We start from the raw sequence: 20,239 nt of genomic DNA, 5'->3' as shown, positions 1-20,239 counted from the left end.
AAAAAAAAAAAAAAAAAAAAAAAAAAAAAAAAAAAGACAAGTAAGCCCTCTTCCTATTAGAGACTTAGTTTTAATATTTACTTTATTTTATTTTTGTGTGTGAATCTTTGTCTATATCTGGGTGTATATGTGCATGAGTGTGAGTGTCAGCAGAGACCAGAAGACAATGTTGGATCCCCTGGAGTTGGAGTTATAGGCAGTTGTGAGCCATCTAACATGGGCTCAGGGAAACAAACTCTGATTCTCTTCAACAGCAGTAAGCACTCTTAACTGCTGAGTCATCTCCTCAGTCCCCCAAATTATAACCTTTAATTCATTGAAAGATACAATGAAGAGAATAAAAGGATAGCCCTCAAAATACGAGAAAATATTTGCAAGTCATATATCTGGTAAAGGTCTAGAGTTCAGAATTATAAGGAACTCTTAGGACTTGACAAGTAGGCAAAAAACCTCAATTAATGTGGTCAAAAGACTTCAAAAAAACTGTTTCTCAAAAGAAATATATACAAATGTCCAAAAAGAACATGAAAAGACATTCACCATCACCAGTCCCTAGGGAAATACAAGAAAGAACCATTATGAGCCATAACCTCACACTTACTATGATATCTATAAGAAAAAAATATATACAAAATGAGAAAAGCTAGAAAGTATGTAATGCCCCAAACATTATTGGTGAGAATGACTACAGAAAATACTATAGACAGTTCTTTTGACATTGTGTAAAATTACTATATGACCCTGCAATATTCCTCCTACACATACCAAAATTAACATACATACATCCTCATAGCAGCTCTCTTCACAATAGCAAGGCAGTGGAAATGATTGGCCATAAGTAGATGAACTGATAAACAAGCTGTAAGATACATGTGCAATGGAATAGTTACACCACTGAAAGAAATAACATACTAATATGTGGTCCAATGTGGATGAGCTTTGAAAACACTATGCAAAGACAATGCATTCAAATGCAATATTGGCCTATTTTGCTTGAAATATTTATAATAAGCAAAATTATACAGAGATAATGCAGATGTTTTTTCTGCCAGGAAGGAAAGTCTACAGAGAAACTTCTCAGTGGGCACAGAGTTTTATTTCAGTATGGTAGAAATAGTTTGGAACCAGATAGAGATGTCATCCAACCTTGTGAATGTACAGAATGCAACCAAATTGTTCATACTGAAATGGCTAACTTCAGATTTCCCTTTAATAAACTTACAAATTTGTTTAACTTATACTTTTACGGCTTCATTACTAGCATCACTAACCGTACATTCATCATAGTCAGAAATCTGAGAACAATTCAGAGAATCTTCTTGTTGCTATTGAGAATACCCTAATGAGGATGGAGACTATCTTTTTGAACAGTTGTTCTTTCCACACCATCTATCAGTATCATCTTAATTTAGGTCATATAGTATTTTTCAGTCCTGTCCTAGATACACATTCCTCCTTCAAATTTCAACTTTTCCAGTCTGTTATACACAGCAACAGGAATTAGTGGCTCTCAAATCACCATGAGATCCTATTCTCAATTTTTTTGATCCATTAGATCTACACTTATAATAAGCTCCTCTGTGATGCTGATGCTGCTAATTTACAGCATAGTCAGTCTATGGATTCATTGTTCAATGACTTTCCAGTTTAAAATTCTCTTGTCTTTACCCTATGACCCATGTATGTATGATTATTGCATATTTCTCCACCTTCTCTCTCTGGTCTATCCTCATTATGGAATTAAGCAATTTTCTTTGATAACGATATGTAACTTTGCTGCCTTTTTTTACACAATAGAAACTAACAGTGGCATGTTTAAGGAAAACATAATTTATTAAATGCTTATCATAGACTTGATAAGAACATCAGAGGATCAGCCAGAGCTAACAAGATTGAAGAGAAATACAATATCTAGCCAGCAATGTGACCATCTTGACAGCAGAATGTGACTATTTAACCATTAGCCTCAGGAGGCAGTTTCAGAATGAATAAATTGTATTTGTTTTCCATACTTGAATTCACTAATATTAAAAATACACAGAGGAATACCTTGTGTCACATCATAGTTTCATCCATGCATATGTACATGATTGTTGGTACAGAAAGATATTTACGTGTATTTCATAATCAGTCTGAAGTAACAGAGAAGAAGAAAATGCCCACAGAAGGCAATCAGGCTATGGTTACCAGATTACAATGACAATATACCCAGAAACACCGCAAATATCCACCATTGTTTCCCTCTTTGTGTCCCTCTGTGCTTTGCACAAACTTCCATATTATTAAGGCTTTCAGAACAATTTCTATGTGTGTCTTAGGAGTTTGTTGACAACCGTAACCACTTTTCTTTCTTTTCTATTTCTAGAACTTAGGATAGCATGTGGCATTAAGCAAATAGTCAATAAACTTTTGTTGATCGGTAGATAAATGAACAAAGGAAAGAAATCAAATAAATCCAAAATATAGCTGAATTAATAGATGAAAGAAGGAAGAGAGGTTAAGGGGCAGAGAGTAGTTGTGCAAAGTTGAGGCACACAAAAAGCTGATCGAGAACATGAAAAATTAAAGTCACCTTGAGTAAAATTGCTGGTTTTCATCAGAACCATAAATGTTTAGGAAGAGAAAGCATGTGTACATATGTGTGTGTGTGTGTGTGTCTATCTCTGTGTGTGTGTGAGTGTACCTGCCAGTGTATGTGCACATGGAAGCAAGAGTCATTGATACTGGGTGTTCTCTATTGCTCTCCACCTTTTATTATTGGGATAGAAGCTTACCATCTCAACTAGGCTGCTGGGCTGGACAGCAAACTTTATGATCTGCCTGTCTCTGCCCACCCAGCACTGAGATTACAGACACACAGCACCATGTCTGGAGTTTTGTGTGAGTTCTGGGGTACTAAATGCAGGTCTTTATATTTTCATTACAAGTGCTTTGCCCACTGAGCCATCTCTTTAGTCCCACAATAGATATTTTTAAATAGCTTAATTGACATATAACCAGCATACAACAAATTTCCCATGTTTTAAGTGCTAAATGTGTGTGTGTGTGTGTGTGTGTGTGTGTGTGTGTGTGTGTGTGTGTGTGTGTGTAGGATTGGAGTCTAACACCAGCAACAGAATTTCTCATGCGAAGCAGTTTGAGAATGCTTAGGTTTTGGCCATAAACTTCTCCAGCAGTCTTTTTTTTTTTTTTTTTTTTTACATGTCCCCTACTCATAGCTGAAGAGGTAGGTTACAGACTGCAGCCCAAGTTACATAACAGTTACTCTGCACTTCTTGATTATCTTAAGATCAAAAAGGGTGTGATTTGGACCCAAATCTTTTAAAGAAAAGCCCTATAAAGAAATTACACTGTGTGATACTATCCAATGGATATCACCAGCCTCACCCAGCTGAGAGGAGAGCATCTTCTGATAGCCAAAACAGACTGGTACCAGAAAAAAATTGCCTGTGAGTGGAGTGAGCCTGAGAGAGGAGTCTAATCCTGTGAGTGGAAAACTCAAGCCTCCTGTGGCCCTCTTGTACCAGTTAGGCAGGATTTAAGATCTTTGGGTGGAAATCTACTGGTTGCGTAGCAACCGATACTGCTCCTGCTCATGAATGAGCAGTGTTGGGTAGGGTGGGCCTCCACTCTGCAAATGTAAGGACAGAATTCTTAGGAGATGAGGCAGAGGTGGTCCTTGGGCAGAACTTATTCTTTCCACATCTCGAAATGTACCTCATCTAATGTATCTCATCTGGGATTTGTCTTATTCTTTCCATCAGTTTATTGCCTGGTAACAAAAGACAAGTTCCTTTTTTTATTCCCCTCAAATAAATGACACTTAGCTTGAGAAACACTGTGCTCTGAACAGCTGAACCCAAGTTCAGCCCTGGGCCACTTCCATGTTAATGAAGCCGTTTCTTTATAAGTTGGCCCCACTCCCTGGCAGGCACAGTGGAACATGGACAAATGCATGCTTCGTCTCCTCACCCAAAGAAGGTACTAGAGAAAGGGCATTCCCAGGACCTATCTGTCAGACTCTGTTCTTTGTGCTAGATTTTCCTCAGTATAAGCATCTCATTCTGGCTATAAGGTCCCCCAAGGTGTCTCTACTTCTTTCTTTAAGGCACAGCAACTCCTCTATGGCTCTCTGCTAATGAGTTTATTGTTTTTAACATTCAAAAGAAAGTTCGGCATTAAATGGCTTCCCCTTCTAGCCATTTAGCCCTTAGATGCTGAGAGAGTGGATTGAGGGCATAGATCAATTCACATTTAAGGGTTCTGGCCATTGGGGTCACACTTGATCATAACTTTCAGCCCCACTCCCCTTTTGGCTGTTTCAAAGGCTTCTCCAGCCTTCTCCAGAGGGAATCTATAGGTAACTAAGGGCTTTACATTCAAAGTCTTTGATGCAAGCATGGAAATTGCTATCGGCCACGTGTTGCAGTATTGAAACATGCCTTTGATATCCACCTCCTCCTTGCATGCACTAGGGGTAAATTGATTATCTCAGAGCCCATTCCCATAATCACTAAGGTCCCACCAGAATGAGTGGCATAGGTGTCTGTCTGGATGGAGGATTTCATTCCTGTGCATTCATCGGTGACCTCTGGCTTTCTCTCCAGCAGACTTTCCGCCCTTCTGGCAATTTCCTGAGGGATCTCTTTGGCAATTTGGATGGCAAATTCTGCTCTCACTTCCTTGGCTTTGGTCGACTGAGAAGCAGATATGTCAGGTACCACTACTTGAGCGCTCCCATTGCTTTGGACACAAGCAAAGTGACTATCCCAACTGGCCCAGCTCCACACACAAGAACCGTGTTCCCCAGGAAAACTCAACCTTGACCGCAGGCATAGATCCCCACAGAGAGAGGTTCAATCATGGCCCCTTCTTCAAAGGTGACACCATCAAGAAGCTTGTAGCTGAAGTCAGCACTGTGATTATAGAAGCGGTACATGTTCCCATCATCTGGGGTTGTGGCATAGAAGATCAATGATGCCAGGTTGCATCGGCCAATCTTACAGTATTCATCTATTTTTCAGGGAACTCCAGGCTCGACGGTAACCTGATCTCCTGGTTTTAGATGTTTCATTGATGCTCCTACTTTTTTTTTACTGTTCCAGCAGCTTCATGCTCAATCACCATTGGCTTTTTCACAACAAAATCTCCAATTCGGCCATGCTCCCAGTATTGTACATCTGAGCTGCAGATCCCCACCAAATGCATTTTTAGTAATATGTCATTTGGGTCCAGTTCAGGGATTGGTTAGTTCTCCAGACAAATGTCTTCAGGTCCATGCACCACCAGGGACAGGTTCTCACCCTTAGCTGGAGCTGTGTTGGCTGGACCTGGTGGGGAGCTGGTGGTTCTCTAAATTTGGTATTTTGATAACACCATAATGGAGCTGATGACCATAACCATCACTCTAAAGTTTGCTCACACTCCTTTATAATCCATACGTCCAATCCTCCCCCATATATGCCTTTACCAGTGTTTTCACTCATTGTGAAATACTTTAAATTTTCTATAAGTTCACAGAAAAGAAATATTACACTCTCTGGGTTATTTTGTCATGAGTTTTTTTTTTCTACTCAGTATAATGATTTTGAGATTCATCCATGTTGTTTGGGTATGTTAATAGTTTATCAACATAAAATTCACTCCATTTTATCATTGTGTAATACTCTAGTATATAAATATACCATGGTACATTTATCAGTCTATGAATGTTTGACTTATTTTTAATTTTGAATATTATAATTTTTAAGATAAGATCTCACTATATATCCTAGGCTTGTCTCAAGGTTACAATCCTTGTGCCTCAGCCTTTAGAGTGCTGGGATTATAGGAATGTATCATGAATAAGGAGGTGAATGTGGTGAAACATGGATGTAGTAAGTGGAAGTTCAAACCTACAGTCAGACTCTGTTTCAAAAAAATCAATCAACAGACAATAAAATCAAATAAGGCAGTGGAGAGCATTTACATATGAATCCTCTAACTCCTAGTTGATATGGTATGGCTAAGTCTTACAATAGGCATATTTTTAACTTTAATAACAACTTCCAGATTATATTTCTGAAATGATAAAACAGGTAAACAATCAAATAAACATTGAAAGAGGTGTTTCAGTACTCAGAACTGAGAAGATGTTTTCTTCTTTTTATTTTTCTTAATTAGGTATTTTCTTCATTTACATTTCAAATGCTATCCCAAAGTCCCCCAGACCCCCCTCCCCACTCCCCTACACACCCACTGCCACTGCTTGGCCCTGGTGTTCCCCCATAATGAGGCATATAAAGTTAACAAGACCAAGGGGCCTCTCTTCCCAATGATGGCCGACTAGGCAATCTTCTGATAAATATGCAGCTAGAGACATGAGCTCCGGGGGTACTGGTTAGTTCATACTGTTGTTCCACCTATAGGGTTGCAGAACCCTTTAACTCCTTGGGTACTTTCTCTAGCTCCTCCACTGGGGGCCCTGTGTTCCATCCAATAGCTGACTGTGAGCATCCACTTCTGTGTTTGCCAGGCCCCGGCATAGCCTCACAAGAGACAGCTATATCAGGGTCCTTTCAGCAAAATCTTGCTGGTATATGCAGTGGTGTCAGAGTTTAGAGGCTGATTATGGGATGGATCCCTGGGTATTGCAGTATCTAGATGGTCCATCCTTTCGTCTCAGCTCCAAACTTTGTCTCTGTAACTCCTTCCATGGGTGTTTAACTTAGAATACCAAAGATACAAGATACAATTTCCAAAACACATGAAACTCGAGAAGAATGAAGACCAAAGTGTGAGAAGATGTTTTCTAAGATGTTCAGTTTCCAACAGAAAATGCAAAGAAACAAGAAAGACCAAACACTTTAAAAAGTCAAGTATCAGAAACTGCATGAGATGGGTATGAGTTGTGTTTAACAGACAAATTCTCCCAAAGAAGTACATTCAAAGAGAAAAGAAAATGAAGTGATGGAATACTGGGCTTGGTGGTGTAGACCTATAATTTCAGATGGTGGCAGCTAGGCTAGGTGTTTCTAGGTTTCTGTTCTCTTGTTTGAGAGAAAACCAAACCAGTCAGTTTACACTGCCAGAGTGAAGATTCTCAAGTCCCCTGACTATTGTTTGGTATCTCCTTTTATGGAGCTCAAGAGGAGCAGTTGTTAGGAGGTTAACTGTAAGTAACAATGTTTTGATCCATAAATTAGGTCATATCATGTTTCCACTGTGTATATCCTCTCTCACAATGTGTGTGATTTTAATCATGTGCACATCCAATCTTATATATGCATAAGATGATACATAGGGGATATCTCCTAAAAGTTCACTTGAAGATGCAATTTTGTCTCGGTATGTGTTCTAGACCATAGGTTTAATCCCAATAGTGTTAAGGGAAGATTTTATAAAATAGAAAGCCATTCAGGCCAGATCAGTCACCTCCTGAACACATTGAGAATATCATCAGATATCAACAGATACTGACTAAATTTGTTTGTAGTTGGAAAAGGAGAAACCTACTACACTGTTAATGAACCGGGGGCTGAGGTTGCTAGATGCAGTGCTTGGTGAGGTGAGGTGTGTGTGGCAGGCAGAGAGAGATGCATGCAGATAAAGGAGCCAGGATGACAAGTGGATTATTAATATGAGCATGTGCATAAGAATTCAAACCAAGTCAAGTCCCAGGTTCCTAACTATTCCCTATGCTTGCCTGCCTTACAGGTACTTATAGAAGTGGACATGAGAGGACTACAAATTCAAATTTTTCCTGGGATACATAGGGAGTTTCAGGACAGCCTGAGCAACTTAGTGAGACTCTGCCTCAAAATATAAAGTAAAAAGAGGGTTGGGAATGTAGTTCAGGGGAAGAGCACTTTCCTAGCACGTTAAGTCTAGGGTTCAATTCCAAAATATCAAGGGGAGATGTGAAAATAAAAGACAGACTATGGTGTCAGTGAAGAAGAGGCATAAAATGAAGGTAGAAAAGAGGAGAGGGAGAGAGAGAGACAGAGACAGAGACAGAGAGACGGAGACAGAGTAATGATGAAAAATGACAGAATATGTTTTCTCTCATTTTCAGAACATAGATTTTACTCTGTGGTGTGTGTGTGTGTGTGTGTGTGTGTGTGAGAGAGAGAGAGAGAGAGAGAGAGAGAGAGAGAGAGAGAGAGAGAGAGAGAGAGAATGTGTGTTTTACTTTAATCTATGTGGAAGGAGGACTTTTGGGAGAGGAAAAAACAGTGTGGGTGAAGTAGAGTCATAGGAGGACAAATATGAACAGGTCGCAATTGGTGGACATATCCTAATAACACTCGTTATTTTATAAGTGAACTTTAAAAATTAAGGCAAACAAGAGTATAACAATAGAAAAAGTATTTGATAACCTTCAACATGCACCTAAGATAAAAACATTCTACAATTCAGGAACAGAAGAGAACTTTGTGTATATAAAAGGTATATATGAAGAACTCAATGAGATACAATTTTGCATCTTCCAAGATAGCAATCATTAAAAAGTCAGAAGACAGAATCTCTAACTTCAGCACACAGGAAGCTGGGTGAAGAGGGACCCTGTTTCAAAAGAAAACAAAGTGAAAAAAATTCAAAGCTAAAAGCAAACTCTGACTGGTGAGGATGTAGAGAGATGGGGTCTTAGTCAATGTTCTGTTCCTGGGAAGAGACACCATGACCACAGCAACTCTTATAATAAAAACATGTAATTAATTGGGGCAGGCTTACAGTTTCAGAGGTTTAGCACATTGTCATCATGACATGGAACTTATGCTCTTCTTGGCACCTGTTGTACATTTATAAATATGAACCCTATAATGCATTCTCATTAAATTTACCTTAAGACAAGATTGACAAGTTACAGTTTATGAATCGAATACAGATCATTGTTTGGATAAATAAATATTATTAGAAAAAATGTATGTGTTGTTTATGGTTGCTTTCTCTGTACATTGAGTCTCATGGCATAGCTCAAATGATCCAGGAAGTATGAAAATCTTTGAGGGTTTCAGTGTAGCTCAGAACTTCCCATTCACTTCACAGTGCTAGAATTACATATGTGAGCTGCAATGCCTGGCTCATACGCTGTATTTGATCTTGCCTTTTACAGAAAGTTTACTGACTCCTATTTTGGACAGCCAACTATCTATTAAGGGCATTTAAATAATATTTAATCATTTTCATAGTTATTCATGCAGTTATCAGTTCAGGTGTTTTTCATTATATTCAGTAGTATCATTTTCCTCCTTCTTAGAGAAACATTTATAGTTTTTAAGAGTGCAGGACTGCTGGTGATTGTGTCTTCTCTTCTGGGTCAAAAGTTGTTCATATTTTGCACTAACTGAAACATCTATTTTTACTAGAAATCACGAAGAGCTTCTTAAGACCTAGGCTCAGAATAGTCCTGGTGTTACTTTTACATAGAGTAAGCAAAACAAGACATGGTTGAGTACAAATTTAAGTGCTACAAAAACTATGGGAAAGGAAAGGTGAAGAATTGCCATGTTCTTGGCTGTGAGTAGAGATAATTTGTAACTCCAGAGGGCTGATATGAGTGGCATAACCCCGATGATAGATTCATACTCATTTGTCAAGAATTCATCTGAATGTTGACTATATATTAAAAATAGTTGCCAGGACTCAAAAACCATGAGAAACATAATCACTGCCCTGATGTAATGCAAAATTTGGATATAAATTAGGAAAACCAATGATTTAATCTATAATAAATACTATGAATAAAATGGTGTGCTGATAAGAACAAATACATGAACTTCAAAGGATAAAGTGGCTGTGAGAAGAACAATATCAGGTGAGATATTTTAAGCACAACCAAATCTCCTCTGGAGAGGCTAATAAGGGGATAAGCTGCATACAGCAAGTTGCTCTCTGCAACTTCTAAGCTATTGTTATGGTCTGAATGTTCATTCTCCCACCAATTTTATGATAGTGCTTTAGTTCCCAGTGAAATATTATTAAGAAGTGGGACCCTCAGGGGATTAATTACCTGATGAGGCAGAATTCTCAGAAATGGAATTGGTGACATTACAGAGGAGGTCAGAAGTACCTTGAGTGCACTGTATGCCAAATGAAAATATAAAGAAGGCACAGTCTGACAATCGGGCCCCTATTAGACCCCAAATCTCTTTGTGTCTTGATTTATGCCTTTCCTGCCCCCAGATATGATAGCAACACAATTCTGTTATTAATAACCTACCTAGTTTACATTACAATGTTACAATGTCCTAAGTGGCTTAAGAGCATGCCATATCCAGCATGGAACATAGGCTGTTTGAGCAGGATGTCTGGTTTCATTTTAGGAGAAAATGTTACTATTATTAAGCCCCTCACTTGGTTGCCTTAGAAAGAGCCACTGGTCTTAAATTAACAGAAGGCCTCAATTCTGCAAAGGCCAAGCCCCAAGGAGACCAAATTAATCCTTCTTATAAAGAACAATGTGTCTTGTCTATGCAAGAGTTATCTAATTTCCAGTGATAAAAAATTGAGTGCCATATATCCTGGGAAATCAAAGCTCTTCTCCTCAATAGCCACCAAGGATATAGATGAAGAAAATAAGGCAGCAAAGTTTGTGAGGAGGAGCAAAAGTGGGGTGGGTTAGATTTGAAAAGGAGTAGAGATGATGTGTGATGGCTGCTGAACCTGGCAAGAGGCTAAAGACAGAGCTAGGGAAAGGAAGGTGTAGAGAGAAAGCCAATGAGAAAGATGATGACCCTGGGTTGTTTTTAAAGTTAAGACCTAGGAATGTAATTCACAGGCTTTGGAAAGAGAAGCTGTTGTGTAGACAATTCCTTGAGCTTCTGAGACTTTTACTACCTAAATTTTATGCCTGGCCTAGGTTTGGTTTGGAAATAAAAACAACAGTAACAACGTAGTCATCTATTAGTAAGTAACCATTTGAAACTATAAAGCAGTTGCCTCAATCCTGTGCTGCTGCTTTTTTTTTTTTCCTGTGCTTCTTGATTCATTCTCTGTTTTATGCCATGCATCAGAGCACTTTCCACAGAGGTCATATATGGAGATTTTGTTGTTTACCTTCCAAGATTCTAAGATATACTTTTTAATCACTTTGTTTGGGCCAGTTACATGGCTCAGCAGGTAAAGGCACTTGAGTCATGAAGCTTCTAATGCCATCAGAGTTAGTGTTTTATAAGGAATGTTATTGCAATTTCCTCCCTTTAAACCCAAACATAATTTTAAAAACCTCAAGCAAATAAGGTGTTCTTTGTCTTTTTTTTTCACCTGTGACCAATTTCCTTAGTCCAAGCTACTCTTAGCTCAGCCAAATCTTTTCTTCCATTTTCTATGCTTCATGCCTTTGTCTCTGAATAAAGTTGGGTACTTCCCTTCTCCATCCTCATCCTTGCTGCAATGCTTCATCTAACTTGCTCATTATTTCAGCTGTATTCTTGGTGTTCTCTCATTTCTCCTCCTATGTGTCCACCCACATATACACCTACAGTGTCTATAATGTGCTTTCTATTTGCTGTAGCTTAATAAAAGAGAAATTATGCTAACTTTATTCAAACTTTTAAATGTAAAATCTGTACCAGTATTATTCTGCCCCTCTCTCTTTTTATTTATTCATTTCAAAAGACACGGTGTCTAATCACCTCAGGGAATTATACTTGTACAAGCTTATCCACTTTCTTATTTCTTTGCAAATAAGTAGATTTTCCAATCAAGTTTAGATAAAGTAATAAAGCCAGCCTTCTGAGATTATTTTTTTTTATGGAATTAGAGACCTGGGTCCAGGAAAATTCTGGCCTCATTTCATGATCTTGGTGCCCAAGAAGGACCACAGTTTCAGAAGACAATTATTTGATGCTTAGTAAATAGGCAAGATGTTAGATCCAAAACAGCAACACACCAAGTGACGCCTTTGATGGGCTAGAGATCTCTACCTATGGTTGGTGTCAGTGTCTAGAAGATGGAACTCTAGAAAAGACAGAACCCAGTTTTGTTGAGGAAATACTTGGATAAGGATATAGACATGGAAGATTTAGTGTCTAAAACCTATGGCTCTCACTAAAGGAAGAATCTACTTCATAGGAAAACAAGTGGCAAGCCCTGTTTGAGAAAAGGCTTGGAAGGAATATAGGACCAGGGGCTAGAAACTCAAAGAACAGACTCAGAAAAGGCATGGTTGCAACTGGGAACACTGACACCAAATGTGGTATGAGTCCAACCTCATTCTTCCCTGTAGTTCCACAAAATTCTCCAAAAAACTTGGACTATTTGGTGTGACTGCTTCTTGCAGATATCTGTTAAGGGGATAAGCATTTCCCAAATGAATCTCAGGCTAAAAGCACATTTGAGGCTCAAGGATGAGCACTACAATTGGCACCTTCGTTGGTTTTTGCTGTTTGTTTGTTTGTTTTCATTTCCTAGGAGTCAAGTGACTTCACTGTCAAAGGGACCTTTAAATGTCTTGATAGGTGGAAAATGTTATGATCCAGGCTGCACAGATTAGTCAGGATAATGTATATAATATCTACATAATGCCAGGACAGATTATATTCCCATCTGAGTAAAGGGCAGTCACATCAACTATTGAATATATCCCAGAATTGAAAACACATGCATATCTAATTGACAACTTCCCATGTTCATTGACTGTGTATTGTTTCTCCTTCTGTCCTACCCATCACCTTCATCTTTCTAAGCATTTAGAGCTGAAAGACTTTTCATTTCTTAGAAGATAAGGGCTGAGGAATTTGCATAAGAGTAAGCCACTAGCTACTGATTAAATAACGCTGGACTTTGAGTACTTCTAATTGCACTTCCTACACATATACATAGGTCTTCTCTTTGTATAAGTCTTTGCAGTTAGTATTGGGTAGAAAGAAAATACAAAGTTTGGATTAAAATGAACTGAACCTTACAAGATAGAAGAAGGTTTAAAGAAAGGGAGAAAAGAGGGGCAGAAGGGAAGAGGAAACATGTTTTAAATACCTTGTGTATCCCTATTATCAGTATATTGGAAAGTAGACCATGGGGTGAGCATGAAAATGCACACTTGGAAAGTTCTGATCATTGCATCCCGGTGTTGAGGTTTTGTCTTTTACTGTCTATTGTAATGCTAATTGGGGGCCCCCAAAACCAGGAGTCTGCATGTAGACTTGTGACCCTGTTCCCAAGCTATTTCTCACAGATAAATAAGAATGACAATAGCTAATCCCTGGACAGAAGAAAGATAAGTGGGGTTTAGGTTTCCCAAGCTTGAAGTTGGGGAAAAAACTGGAGAGAAGGTGCAGAAGGAAGAAACAGAAGCCACCATGGGTCAGGTTAGCTCTAAAAGCATGGCCTTGGGGGCTGTCCCATTGGAATTAAGAGCAGTTCAAATAAAACATTGTAAGTAGTAAATAATAATGCATTATTGATACGAAAGTAGATTCTAATAACATAGAGGATAGGCATCTGCCCAGCTCTTGTGTTGTTTAAGGCTTATTATAAATACAAAGGATGTAAGTGTCTTCTATCCAGGAACTAAAGAGTCAAAGGCAGGATAGAAACCCTTGATCGAGATTAAATAATTTCTACCATATTCCAGATCCCACTTACCTTACATCACAGGCATATCACAATCTACCAAGTACAATCATACTGTAGGAGAGATGTTTTATATACAAGAGAACTAAGGCCTCAGTGGACAAAGACACTAAACACCAACACTGCCCATCTGAGTTCAATCTCTGGGACCCACAGGATGGAAAGAGATAACTAACTTCTGTAAGTTGTATCTCTAATGAGCACCATGACACATATGTCTGCAAATTCACACACACACACACACACACACACACACACACACACACACACGGAGGGGGGAAAAATGAAGTACTTTTCTTTATTTTAACATAAAATATAATGATCTATTCTAATGGTTCATTTGGGAACACTGACACCATTACTCCCTGTAATTTTGGGCATTACTCCCTGTGTATCAGTCCCGATATAGCTTCTCCCTAGAGAATAACCTAGAGAATAAATGAGTGACTCATGGGTATGATATATAAACTTCCAAAAGGGTATAGAAAATAACAGAATATACTTCTGTAACCCTGACACTAGGAGTTAAAGTTGATTTTGCTATCATAGTAGCTAATTTAAAAAACAAAGTTAAAAGACGGGAACATGATTCAGTGGTTACGAGCACTGGCTGCTCTTTAAATGGATCCAGATTTGATTCCTAGTACCCACATGATGCTAGATAGATACCGATCTATAACTCTAGTTCTAGAGAATCTGACACTGTCTTGTGACTTCCACAAGCACCAGACTATACAAGTGGTGCACAGACACACATGTAGGCAATACACCCATACACATAAAATAAAATAAAATAAAATAAAATAAAATAAAATAAAATAAAATAAAATAAAATAAAGGACACTGTTGGAGTCCAATTACTTTATATTTTCTTATATCTCCCTCATTCTTTGGACATTGTTACTATGTCTGAATTTACATATAATATTTCCATGATGTTTCAGACTCTCATCAACTACTTACATATGTGTAAGCTATGTTTTTTCTGTGTGTATTTGAAACATATGGTTATGAATATAATTCTATTCCCCTCTTCAACGAATATGTTGAAATCATAACTTTCAGTAGCCCAGAATGTGAATTTATTCAAAAATATGATTGCAAGAGATGTAATGAGTTAACATGAAGGGCATAGTGAAGAAGCGTGAGTCTCTAAGTCATTGTGATTGGCATATTTATGAAACAAAAATATAGATAAAAACACACACAAAAACAAACAAAGAAAAAAAAAAAAAAAAAAAAAAAGGACAGGCGGGGTGGCACATGCCTTTAATCTCAGCACTCGGGAGGCAGAGGCAGGCGGATTTCTGAGTTCAAGGCCGGCCTGGTCTACAAAAGTGAGTTCCAGGACAACCAGGGCTACACATAGAGACCCTGTCTCGAAAAAAAACACACACACACACACAAAAAACACCCCCCACACACACACAAAGAAATAGTACCATGCAAAAATGAAGACCAAGATGTACAAACCAAGTAATGTTGAAGACAAAACACAAACCACCATGGTGTAATTCACAGGGTGAATTCTGTGTCATAGCTCTCAGCAAGTCCTAACCCTGATGACATCCTTTTTAATTTTTTCTTTACAATTTCAATCACATTTTCCCCTCCTCCAAATCCTCCTTGCCTCACTTCCCACCCAATGTCATGTTTTTAACTCAGTTCTTTAGCTTCTCAAGTTGTAAAATAAGTGTCAGTGTTTACACTGTTTGTGATACTTTATTACACCAGTGCTAACAAATAAACACACATGGGTATATAGCAGTGTTCAACTAATATTTGCTTTTAGTTACATAGAAGCATTTGAAACTTTGGGGTTCATATGCAGCCCCCATGCTGCACCCCTTCTATGCCCTCTAGCACAGTTGTTCTCAACCTTCCTAATGCGGTGACCCTTTAATATAAGGTTCTCATGTTGTGGTGGCTTCCCAACCACAAAACTGTTTTGTTGTGACTTCATAACTGAATTTTTCTAGGTATGAACTGTAATGTAAATGTCTTCATTTTTTGATGTTCTTAGGAAACCACTATGAAAGTGTTGAGAACCTCCACTCTAGCTCCTCCTCCTTCTGCTTCTGCTCCTTCACATTGAACACACACACACACACACACACACATACACACACACACACACACACTCAGCTTAGATTTTAAATCATACAAAAACACTTGACACAGATTTGACCTAAAATTGTGAGGCCCTGAGCATATATATTTGTGCACTGGGTTTTTTTGTTTGTTTGTTTTGTTTTACTAGATGTTGTTTTTCTGATATTTTTCACAGTAGTTTAACTTCTCAATAACTGCTTTATTATAGACAGAATACATGATTTTTAATCATTTTATTAATGAAAAATTAATTTATTTTCAATGCTTTTAGGACATACAATTCCTATTCTATGTCTTATAACCTTCAAGGGTTGCTATACAAGATTCCCATGCACGATATGATACTAAATACATATTAAACTAAAATGAATACATGTAAGTATATTTTACTATTTTAAATATATCACCATCAAATGTATACTGTTTTAATATAATATTTCATATTATAAATGCAGTTCTTTTACCATTATATGATGTATAGTGTTTCAGTTGTACACAGAAATGACAATTTTTTCGGCACATTGTAAGCTTAGAGTTTTCTTTTTCTTTTTCTTTTTTTTTTAGATCAAAATGATTGAGTAATTTTATTTGGGGTCAAATTTAAATATGAATGAGATTATAAATTTTACCACATTTCATTTTTTTCTGAAAATGATTTCTTTCCTACATTCTCTTGAAGGACAGTGACTCCTATTATTAAAATCATTACAGTAAAATATCAGCAAATGAGAACCAAAAATTGAGTAGTTTTCTGCAGTCAGCTTAAAAAACCAAAACCAAAAGAAAACCAAAACAACAACAACAACAACAACAAAAAGCAAGCCAAAATGAAACAAACAAACAAACAAAAAACCCTCCAAAACTCTCAAACAACAAAATAAACCTCAGGAGAGCTGTGGCATATCTGAGTGCATTGCCCATCCCTGTGAAGTGCATTGTGACCCAGCTTCACAGTTGGCTTGTCTATAGTGTGGAGAATCATGGCAGAAGGGCCACAAAACACTATCTTTGTTCAGTGAAGTGAATCAACTGTCCTGGACTTTCAGTTCATGAGGCCATGTATCCACCTTCCCTGTTTACTTGTTCTTCTGTTTTATTTTCTGGCTCACCAGTTAGACAATGATCTCCTCCAGTTTGTCACTCAACTTCCCATAGGTCACTCACGAGTTATTCTTTTTTGTCTTTGTTTTTTTTGTTTGTTTGTTTGGTTTTGTTTGTTTTTTTTTCATTTTTTATTGGTATTTTCCTCATTTACATTTCCAATACTATCCAAAACGTCCCCAGTACACTCCCCCCCCCACCCCTGCACTCCCATACCCACCTACTCCCACTTTTGGGCCCTGGCATTCCCCTGTACTGGGTGGGGCATATAAAGTTTGCAAGTCCAATGGGCCTCTCTTTCCAGTGATGGCCCACTAGGCCATCTTTTGATACATATGCAGCTAGAGTCAAGAGCTCTGGGGTACTGGTTAGTTCATAATGTTGTTCCACCTATAGGGTTGCAGATCCCTTTANCTCCTTGGGTACTTTCTCTAGCTCCTCCATTGGGGGCCCTGTGATCCATCCAATAGCTGACTGTGANCATCCACTTCTGTGTTTGTTAGGCCCTGGCCTTGTCTCACAAGAGACAGCTATATCTGGGTCCTTTCAGCAGCTTAGAGGTTTCAAAACCCACTTTTACTAAAGGTTCACCAAGGCTGTGAACCCCTTTATAACCCACCATCCAAAGGTAGGGCAGAAAAGATGGTAATTAGGACAAGGGGATGTGGACCTGTTTAGAAGTAGCTCCTTGGAGTGATTCCAATCTCCATTTGTCAAGATACCAGCAGTCCAGTTCAGTAGTGTCAGAATACCTAACATGAATCAACAGTAGTTATTCAGTACAATCCAAAAAAAAAAAAAAAAAAAGTAAGACCTCTGCTGAATCAGCACAAATCAGTGGGAATGACCAGAACCAGCCCAGATGCCAAAAGTTTTCTGCTGTACCTCTCTCAATGAAGCAAAGATCAGTGAAGACATAAGACAAAGTGTGCTTTGAGTCCCAAAGTGCTTTGCTTGGAGAATTCTTTATGCTCAAGGGAAGCTGTTCTTTGATTAAAATGGATTAGGCACACTCACACATGTAAGATGGAAGCTTTGCCACAAATCAAAAAACCACTTTCATAGAAATATCAGAATTGATGTTTGAGGGATGAGAGATGGCAGGTTAGAGATACCAAACACTTCATTGTGATCCACATAACAAAACTAAAATGTCAGAGGAGTACTTCACAAGTATGTGCACAGTTGTGCATATGCACCTACATATATATCAACACACACACACATTGTACACACATTGTACACACATATGTGCCCTTCCTCCAGCCTTGAGCAGGCTAATTTAACCTTAAGTGCTTGCCACAGTTAGTTCTTAATGACCCATGGAGTCTTCATCATTGCCTTACCTGCAAGGCAGGATAAGAAAATTTTGTTTGGTCTAAATATATAAAATGTGTGTAGTCACTTCATTTTTGTTTCTGACTGGTTTTAAAAGTATAAATATGTTCTGCATGTCTTGGTTATAGAGTATTGTCTTATAAGTTATTGTGTATGATTAGAAATTTGTAACACTGGTAACAGAAAGTTAGCTTCAAACTCAGGGTTGGAGTCATTCTAAACAACAATACATGACATGAGCCAACCCAGGAAAGCAGGTCTCTTAAGATACTTCTAAATTGGGATACTATTTTATGTAATTCTTATTTATTTATTCATTTATTTATTTATTTATTTATTTATTTATTTATTTATTTATTTATTATATGTAAGTACAGTGTAGCTGTCCTCAGATACTCCAGAAGAGGGCATCAGATTTCATTACGGATAGTTGTGAGCCACCATGTGGTTGCTTGGATTTGAACTCGGGACCTTTGGAAGAGCAGTCCACTTAACCACTGAGCCATCTCGCCAGCCCCCATCCTAGAAATCAGACTAGGATTTAGGTCAATGTCTCTTTGCAGTATTGGGGGGGGATGCACTGTTGAGAGATCATGTGCAGGAACTGGCAGCCAAAATACTTTGTAGTGTGGGGGTGATATACTGGGTGTTGACTTTGCAGAGATTTGTTCAGTGATTGAGTTTTGCTTTCCAATTTGTGGTTGTACTCTGGTGTTACAAAAGAAACTTAAAAATTACAGTCAGACCGCCAGTGTTCCATTGTCTGCTGTTTGCAGTTCAATCACAGGCTCAGGATTCTACCTCATCCATATTTGTAATTAAGAAAAAAATCAAGCAAGTGGAGATGATTGCAAGAGTAATACAGTTCTGCTGCCCCTTTAAAGGAGTTTAAACTCCTCAGAGGGAGTTTATCTAACAGGGTATCCAGGAAATGCGAAAAGCAGCTGGTAGAATTTTTGGAGATAGAAATTAGACAACCAGGGTCTGGCTATGGCTGCTGCCTTCCAAGGGACTACAGTACAAGCAATGCTTTCACAGTGCCAAGGTGATTAAGAATGTTTTAAATTTTGGGTGTGGGGGGGTGAGGCATAGGTCATTTTAGGAAAGACTGTCCAAAAAATGGGGGCATAGACAGGCAGCAGAATCACTACCCTGAAATCTGTCCTCGCTGCAGGAAGAATAATTTGTACCTCAAAAAATAGGCCCAAATTAAGAAACATTTACATATGAGTTAATGCAAAGCTCAGAGCAGACTCAGTGGAGGCTTGTGTGACATTCCTTTTGTCTTTTGTAATACTGATAATTGTAAAGAGTTTGCTTTTAGCAAGCTTGTAGTTTTAAAGGACACACGAAGTGATAGCATTGGAAAGTTTTGCCTCAAGGAATGGCTAACAGCCTTCTGCTTCAATACAAGAAGTTAGGACTTTGCATCTTTCAGTGTATATTATTCATTATATGGATGCTATTTTATTAGGTAGTGCCTCTGATGGAGTTTTACTACAAACCTTTTCTCTTCCTATACAAGGAGCTTTAAAATTTTAGAGTAGTTGTTACTCCAGGAAAGATTGAAAGGCAATATCTTTTTCGATATTTGGGGCCTCAGTTATATCCTAAACAAATTGTGGGACAGAAAATTCAAATAAGAAAAAATAGTTTACTTATTTTAAAAAGATTCTAGGAGATGTTAATTAGCTAAGACCTCACCTTAAGCTTGCCACAAGAGAACTTAAACCTCTGTTTGATATTCTCAAGAGGAATGCAAATTCTAATTATCCTGGAAAAATAGCTGATGAGGGACAAACAGTTTTTCAGAAAGTAGATGAAGCTATTAGCCAACAACAGATACATTAAACAGACTGATCAATTGTTGGCTATTTGTGTTATTGCTACTCATGTGACCACAGAAACTCATTGGCAAAGGGGCCCATTAATGTGGATTCATCGTTCTTCATCTCCAAGTAAAGTTTTAACATCCTATAATGAAGATGTTGCTGTGTTAATACAGAATTGTAGGATAGAATCATGAAAGTATTTTAGAAAGAATGTCTTAAGAACCTGATGAAACATTTATTCCTTATTTCAAACAGCAATTAAATTGGTTATTGGAGAATATTGATATTTGGCCTATTGCATG

General features: G+C 38.0%; 1 pseudogene; it reads right to left on the bottom strand.

The window, feature by feature from the left end:
* Window positions 1-4,254: 4,254 nt before the first annotated feature.
* Window positions 4,255-20,239, bottom strand: part of LOC110287089 — a 35,795-nt pseudogene continuing 19,810 nt past the window's right edge.

This window comes from Mus caroli, chromosome X (genome assembly GCF_900094665.2).
Source record: "Mus caroli chromosome X, CAROLI_EIJ_v1.1, whole genome shotgun sequence".
Classification (NCBI taxonomy): domain Eukaryota; kingdom Metazoa; phylum Chordata; class Mammalia; order Rodentia; family Muridae; genus Mus; species Mus caroli.
Note: the sequence above shows the minus strand (reverse complement) of the source record. Positions and strands in the feature narration are given on the sequence as shown.